Here is an 8,710-nt window from a genome sequence, read left to right as displayed (position 1 = left end):
ACACACACACACACACACACACACACACACACACATATATATATATATATATATATATATATATATATATATATATATATAATGCTTTATAAAGGAGAGAGAGAGAGAGACTGTGTGTGTGTGTTTATATGTGGTAAAAATAGCTGGATTTGGATAGATTCTGATCCCCCCTCCTTTCAAAAGATAACTTCCGGTTTAATTCATTTTTATTTTTGAAAATTTTACTCCTGAAATAAGCATTACTTTAACTCAAGCAATAGTGTTCATGTGTGTATGTGGGGAGTGGTTTCTATTATATTTTCTCTCTTTACCCAAAGCATATACAACTGAATCCAAATTTAAATTGTCACTCAACAAACTTGATCAGTGTTGATTTTATCAATCACTGATCAAATTTCCTCAATTGTGAAGGCCTTGTTTTTTCTTCTTTTTGTTTCATAGAATCGATTAAGCTTTTATAAGTCAATAAATTAATTGATTTTTTTTCATAAAAAATGATTTACCATAATTTTTTGAAGAATTATCGATCAATCACAATCTTTATGTGTTTCTCAATCCTTATTGCATCTGTTTTTTTTTTTTTTGTCAAAGAACTCATTTACATGCCTTTATTAAATCTGTTTTTAAAATGCTATAAAATATTAAATACAAACATAAGTAAAGTGTGGAAAGCAAGAGGAAGTCCACATGATTTTGGATACTTACATATGATAAGATGTCTATCTAATAAGAATTGTATTCTCAGTTAAATAGCCAGTAAATGTGACCCTTTCTCTGAAATAATTAGCTAGCGCTTAGAACAGGTGTGTGCAAACTAGGGTCTGCAGCTAGCATGTGGTTTGTGAAAAGAATTTAATTCCATCAAATATTACCAAATTCTTATGTTTCAGCTGAGGTACTTTGTGTTTCAAATAAATGCATTTTATGTGAATATTTTACAGTTTTTAAAACATTAAATAATAAAAATTAATTGCGTTTTAAAAGTTTGTTGGGTTAATTTGCAGTTATGAATTTTTAAATGTGGCCCTATAGAATCGTTTGAGCCTATAAAATTGTGAACATTTGAATGTGATTCTATAAAATAATTTGGTTCTATAAAATTATGATTTTTTTTAACATGGCGCTTTGGTCTTATAAAACTGTGAACATTTGAATGTGGCCCTATAAAATAATTTGGTCCTATAAAATTATGAATTTTTTTAACATGGCGCTTTGGTCTTATAAAATTGTGAACATTTGAATGTGGCACTACAAAATCATTTGGCCTTATAAAATTATGAAATTTTGAATTTGGCCATACAAACGAAAAGTTTGCCTATTCCTGCCTTAGAAAAGGTAATAAAATAACTTTAAAATATAGATTTTAATTCCCACCTTTTATTTCACTGTTATCCACTTGATAATACAAGGACAACAAACGAACCCAGGCACATTTGCTCTCTTTTACCTGCCAGCTTCATTCCTTTGCAATAAAAAAAATCCTTAATTCCCAACTCTCCCAAACATTTTGTTTATAATCCTTACAATACTGTCAATCAGTTTTATATTTAAAATGGCTGCGCATGTTTTAGAAGTGGGATTTGCAAAAAGAAAAGAAAAAACAAGGCTTCTATAAGAAAAAATTGTGATAAAACAAAAAAAAAAAACTCACTATTTCAGTCAAAATTTTAGTGATAATATCAGTTGAAATCGAATGAATGTCTTTTTTACAGTTTTTTATATGCCAATTTCAATACAATTATTATTATTATAATTACAAATACCATGACTATGGTACATTTTTCAAATCCATATACTGACATTTTTTAAAATGTTTTTTATCATCATCATTATTATTATTGGATTGTGAAAAGGGTGTTATGGGATTTTTACACTCCCTGAAGTTTTTTCATCAGTACTGTCAGCTGTGGATGAGTTTTTATTTAATAAACACTATTATAGCAAGTTATTTATACTATTTTTTTATTATTACTAATTTCAATTGATTACTTTTTTTTTTATATAATAGCAATACAAATCAAAACCGGAAACGAATATTTGATTTCTTGCTTGAGAACAAAACAAAAATTTAAAAACTGAAAAAAAAAAAAAAAAAATTTTCTTTAAATCTTTTTTTTTAATTACATTGGAAGATTGGAAGACTCCAAAATACTTTTAGAAAAGGTAAAATTTTCTTTTGTATGATTATATAGAATGGTTTTATTTGCTTTGGTTTTATGGTATTTCAAACCATTGGGAGTTATTTTATTCTAAAATACAATGCAAAAGGAATATGATTTTTCATAAACGGTTCACTTGGTAAGAATTGCTATTTCAACCAAAGTTGAGGGTGAAATTGGCTTACATACTTTTCCTAATGATCTTAGAACATAAATGAACTTTTTTCAAATCTCAAACAATTATTTGGTAACCATTACACTACTCTCTTCCTGAGGATGATTGTAGCAAATCTAAATTTGATTATCTCCCCTTTTTTCATCGGGCGTTTGTAGTTGTTCAATCTCACCGGTGAACTAAGGCAAATAGCCGAGGACAACGAAAATGATTTTGAAAGACAAATATTACAAATTAAATTTTGCTTCTGTTTCTGATAATGTTTGATCTCAGTAAAAGAAAATTTCTCATAATAATTACTTCAATTGATTAAGTCAATTGTTGTAGTATGGTTTGTAAGTGACTGAATTAAACTGATGAAGATCGATCCTAAAGGAGTTGTTCAATGCTGTAGACTCTTGCCATTACAAATCGATTACATCAAGATTTTACAACATGGATTGCATATTGAAGTAATACTAACATCTTCAAATTTTCCTGCTGCTACCAGATCAGGCTGTCTGAAGATACTGGCTTAAAATGCACCAACCATTGATGTTATTGTTTTTTCCCTTCCCTTTGCAAAACTCAACCATGTTCTGCAAGACAAAAACAATAATTTTCCTTTACAAAACAACCAAACCAAACACCATGAATAAATATTTGAAGATATAAAGAACTTGAAGCATAAAAGCTTTTCCAAAATTACTGGATTCGGCATTAAATAAGCTGAAAAGGGTTGATAAGCCCTAAAAAAAAAACAAAAAAAAAACAAACAAACAAAAAACCAATCAAACTTCAAATTGTAAATGTAAGCAAATTACTTTGATTCAAGAAATGGTAAATCAAGTTTTACTTTCTGACTATGGAGTTTGGAGAATTGTTTATTAAAGATATAGGTTTCATGTAAATATTGTATTTAAAGCACACGTGTAATTATATACTATTTCACATAGCAAGTGGATCTTTTTCTAAGTTTGCTTCCAGAGTTGGTCGTGGGTGACCAAACTTGGGAAAGGTGACAAAGTTTTGTTCTAAGGAAGTCATCAACTTTTTTTTTTTTTTTTACCTGGCATTAAGAATGTGGCAAAGGCTGCAATGTGGTCATTGGATAAGTCTTTCAAGATGAATGCATTCTATGCGTCTAAATTTGTAATACATGAGATGGAGACATCTTTTGTTCTTTTGCCCACTTTTTCTGTTTTGTAGATCAAACGTATGCTTGGCATTTATTGTAAGCATCGCATTTTTAGGATCATTTACATGGCCCTTTTCTATCATCTTCCTACGAACATCTTAAATGCTGGTTCAAGCATATGAGTAACCATTCTGATTTTGAACAACGATTTGCACAGGTTCAAGCCCAGATATCAACAGTCAACATTTTAATTCTTATGGGGTTATAGATGAGTTTGCAAATAAATATGGATTGGTTAATGTCGGTGGAATCTAGCTTTTCTTGACTTTAAGGTTTGAGCATCTGTTTGGAAAAAATTGCAAGTTGTTATTTTATCAATATCTGAGATTAAGCGGCCAAAAAGAACCAAATTTATAAGGGGAATCTTTTGTTGGGAGTTATGTAGCAAATTGTTTGTTTATTAATATTACTTTTTTTTAATGGATTGGGTTGGACAAAGTATGCGTTTTGTTGAATGTCAAGAAATAAAGTTCACACAAGTAGACTATTAGCTGAGTCTTTATCTATGAGGTTGTGGCCCCAGAAAATACTACCGAAGATAAGTTCAGGGTGCCTTACCATGCACAATATCGCATTACTCAGCCTAATATTATACAACTGTTGATAGAGCAGCCACTATTAATATATATTCAAGAACACATTAAGTTTTTATCATTTTACATATATTATGTTTGGGCTTGAACTGTCGTTTCTTTGCTCGCTTTCAAGTGATTTAATCCCAGTGGATAGTACCCTAACGTACGAATTTGTTTTCAATGTTTTGTAAAAGTGTGCAATAAATTGTCATTCCTTCAGAAAAAAACATTTTAAATAATAAAAAAGGAAGGTCTTGACTCATCATGAAACAATGATTTATCAAAAACTTTTCTAGCAAGTTCTAACATCGAAAATTATTTATTATTATTATTATTATTATTATTATTATTATTATTATTATTATTATTATTATTATTATAACTTTGTTTTTTCTCTTTTGTACAATAACACCTGTGTATACATGGCATTTTTTACAAAGTCAAATTTCTTACTCAAATTTGGTGTTTGCTCAATATGAGCTACTATAAGCAATTATATATATATATATATATATATATATATATATATATATATATATAACATGGGCTAGTGGTGGTGTATAGGGAAAGACAGAGCAGCAACGGGAGAAAAGTAATAGTTCCTTCCCTTTCATATATACATATGTATAATAAGTATATGTATAAATTTTACATGTGTCTAATTTTGTATATATGTATATCTTTTGTGTACATATATGCATGTTTATGGTTTAATGTATGTCTATTTACATAAAACACAAATAAACCATATATATATAAATGCGTGTGTGTTTGTGTGTGTGGAATTGAAAACAAGAAGATAAAGGATCAGTGCGCATGGAATAGATGTAAAGCTTGTATATTACCTGTTGAATATGAAAAGTTTTTTGTCAATGCGGCTTCAAATAAATTGACTAAAATTGTCTTCAGCAGAGAAGAGCGAATATACCAACAGGGTCCAAAATGAGTCAGAATATGGTTTAGCATAGATTTAGTAGAACCCTTTTTTTGTGGCAAGATTCCAACCAAGAGTGGCGGTATCATGAGGTACTGTGTAGACACTGCGGGTTAATCATAACGATGCCCCGACCCCCAGGGCCCTCATCATCTGATGAAGGCTTTGTTGGAAGTACACCTACTGTTGTCTTATTTTTTTTTTTTTCAACAGTAGTTATTGAATTTATTTATATAAAAAATACCTGGCACAGCTTTTAATTTGAAGGACATTTTCAAATCTAAAACGAAAGCTCTCGTCTGTGTTTTGATAATCTACAACCTATTTAATGTAGGTAATTACTGTTTAGTGTTCTTTGTTTAATTGCCTCGTAGACATAATTGTAAATATTGGCATTTTTCTATTCATGGTTTTACCCCAAATGAAAACAATTGAAAGAAATCAACAAAAAAAAAAACATCAAAAAGAAAAAAAACAGTGTATAGCCTTGTATCTCTTACATGGGTCTGCAATCGAATGAGAGTTACAAGCAGTTATTTAAAACAAACAAAATGGAAAAACAAACAACATGCAATCTTTGTACAATTTTTTTTTGCCGTTATAACCTTTGTTTCTGATTAAAATGAAATGTAATACCTTCATCTTTTGCTCTCTCTTTATTTTCTTTCATTATTTCAATCTCTACATACTGCTTTTTGTTTGTAAATTAAAATATTACATGTTTACTTATTACATATATATATATATATATATATATATACATATATATCTATATATATCTATATATATATATATACATATATATCTATATATATCTATATATATATATATATATACATATATATCTATATATATATATATATATATATATATATATCTATATATATATATATATACATATATATCTATATATATCTATATATATATATATCTATATATATCTATATATATATATATATATACATATACATCTATATATATATCTATATATATATATACATATATATCTATATATATCTATATATATATACATATATATCTATATATATCTATATATATATATATATATATATATATATATATATATATATATATATATGAATGTTTAATTACATTTAAAAGATTAAAGAAGTTCAGATCAACATAATATCTTTTCAAAGAAAAATTTTTTGCTTTACTTGTGCTTTTCTCGGGATTAAAAGATGGTTTTCAAAAGCAAAAGAACGGTTCATGATTAAAAAAAACACAAAATTGTTTCGGCTGAATCCGCCTCTTCCCTCGGCTAAAAACCTAAGGTATCATAATGATCTGGACTCCCGTCATATATATATATATATATATATATATATATATATATATATATATATATATATATATATATATATATATATATATATATATATATACACATTGATGATGGCTACTTATGTGCATACATGTTTCTATAATCACCCGTTACTAGGGAGATTATGTCTTCAGACCAAGGATTACCCTTGAAAACTGAAATTTCAAGACACAAAAAACATTTTCTTATTTCGTTTACAAAATTAGAATCTTGTCATCTAATATGGGTGGAGGTAAGATGTCAATTATATATATATATATATATATATATATATATATATATATATATATATATATATATATATATATATATATATACATATAATAAAAATTACAATTAAATTTACCAAAATGATCCAAGATGGCAAAATTAAAGTTTATTATTAATATTACAGAATTAATATTTATAAAGTTATCTCAGCCAGATGTAAAAGCTCGATAAAACCAAATAGGAGATAGAGCTTATAATATACTAGACCACCCGTGACCCGTTGGGTCAGTACGTTATATTAGCTATGGAATTCATGTATGAGCGTGACACTTGTGACATAAAGAAAATAGTTTTTTTTTACATAACAGAAGCATTTCTATGAAAGTATATTAAAATGAAAAAAGAATATAGATAGATTTCTATGAGTCGTTCTGTTTATTATAATTGTTATTTTTTTTTAAATTACAGTTACTGAATTATAAGTGGTTGGTCATACTTATAGGTAAATATGCACTGAACAGGTATCATAATCCTTATTATAGTTAAATTCAAATTTTGATATATCATCTTTTAAATGAAATTGTTAGTTGAAAGTACAGAATAATAAAAAAAACACTCTCCACATGTTAATAATGGCTTTTTAAATAGAAAATGAAAATAAAATGTAACTTTTTTCATTTAATTTAAGCAAACATTCAGTACCCATTGTGTAAAGGAAAACACTATTTAATGTAATAGAAATATGTGCATTTACCGATTCAGCTTTCCGTTTGGAAATGTAAGCAGACGACTTTAAAAAACATGGGAAGAAGAAAAAGAAATTTTTTTGTAATAACGCCCTCTAGTAAAAAGGTCTGCATTAGTTAAGGGGGATAACTCTATCCAGTTTTACATCCCTCCCTTTTTCTCTCTCTCACACATACACGTAACTATTTCTCGCGTACGTAACGAAAACAGAGGGAGTAGGAGTGTTGAAATCTATTAGAGGGAAAGTGAGAGGTGTTTTCTTTCCATAAATTGTATAGGGTAATATTTCATATTATTAATAGATTCATAGATAAATAGATTTTATAATATATATTATAATTATCTATGAATCTATGTATTATTTGTATATATAAATAACTATTTGATCAAATTAAATGAAATTGTTTGTATTAAAAGCGATATAAAAATTCCGGAATTGGAATAACGGATTGAAGACGTTGCTATTTACGCATGCGCAACCGGATGTTGAAAACCGGAAATCTGATTGCAAACATACAAGATCCATAGACTTTTAGTATTATATAGATATACATATATATGTACATTTATGTATGTATATATATATATATATATATATATATATATATATATATATATATATATATATATATATATATATATATATGTACACGTGTGTATTGATCATGATTTTAGTGAGCATTTAATAACTAAAATCAATTCATAAAACAAAGATTTTCCTAAATGTTTTTCAACTGAATGTTTAGTACTTATTAACATTTGCCTTATAAGCAAATCCCCAATACTCTATAGTTTGTTCTTAACTGCTTTTTGTATGGGTCGGGATATTTCTTCAAATTTTTAGTATGCTTTTTTTTGTATTGTGAACCTTTTTATTTTATAGGCCTCATCATAATTACATTACATTACCTTTCGTTTGACTTTTGTTAATGAGTTTTATATGATGTGAAAAGATTAGTGCAGTTTTGTCCATATGCAATTGATGTTCTGGAGTATTTAGGCTATAATCTTTTTTTTTTTAATTGGATAAGTTCGTTAAGAAATTGTAAATACATTGATGTGAAGTTTTGCTCTCTTTCCACTTCTCTTTCTCACTCTTTCTGTGTCTCCCTGTCACTCTTTCTCTCTATCTCTATTTCTTTCTCTCTCTCTGTCGGTATATATATATATATATATATATATATATATATATATATATATATATATATATATATATATATATATATATATATACATATATATATATATATATACATATATATACATATATATATATATATATACATATATATACATATATATATATATATATACATATATATATACATATATATATATATATATATACATATATATATATACATATATATATATATATATATATATAC

The sequence above is a fragment of the Euprymna scolopes genome, chromosome 28, assembly GCF_053919585.1.
Source record: "Euprymna scolopes isolate OS-2025 chromosome 28, ASM5391958v1, whole genome shotgun sequence".
Taxonomy (NCBI): Eukaryota; Metazoa; Mollusca; class Cephalopoda; order Sepiida; family Sepiolidae; genus Euprymna; species Euprymna scolopes.
The sequence above is the reverse complement of the archived record's forward strand: the minus strand, read 5'-3'. Positions refer to the sequence as shown.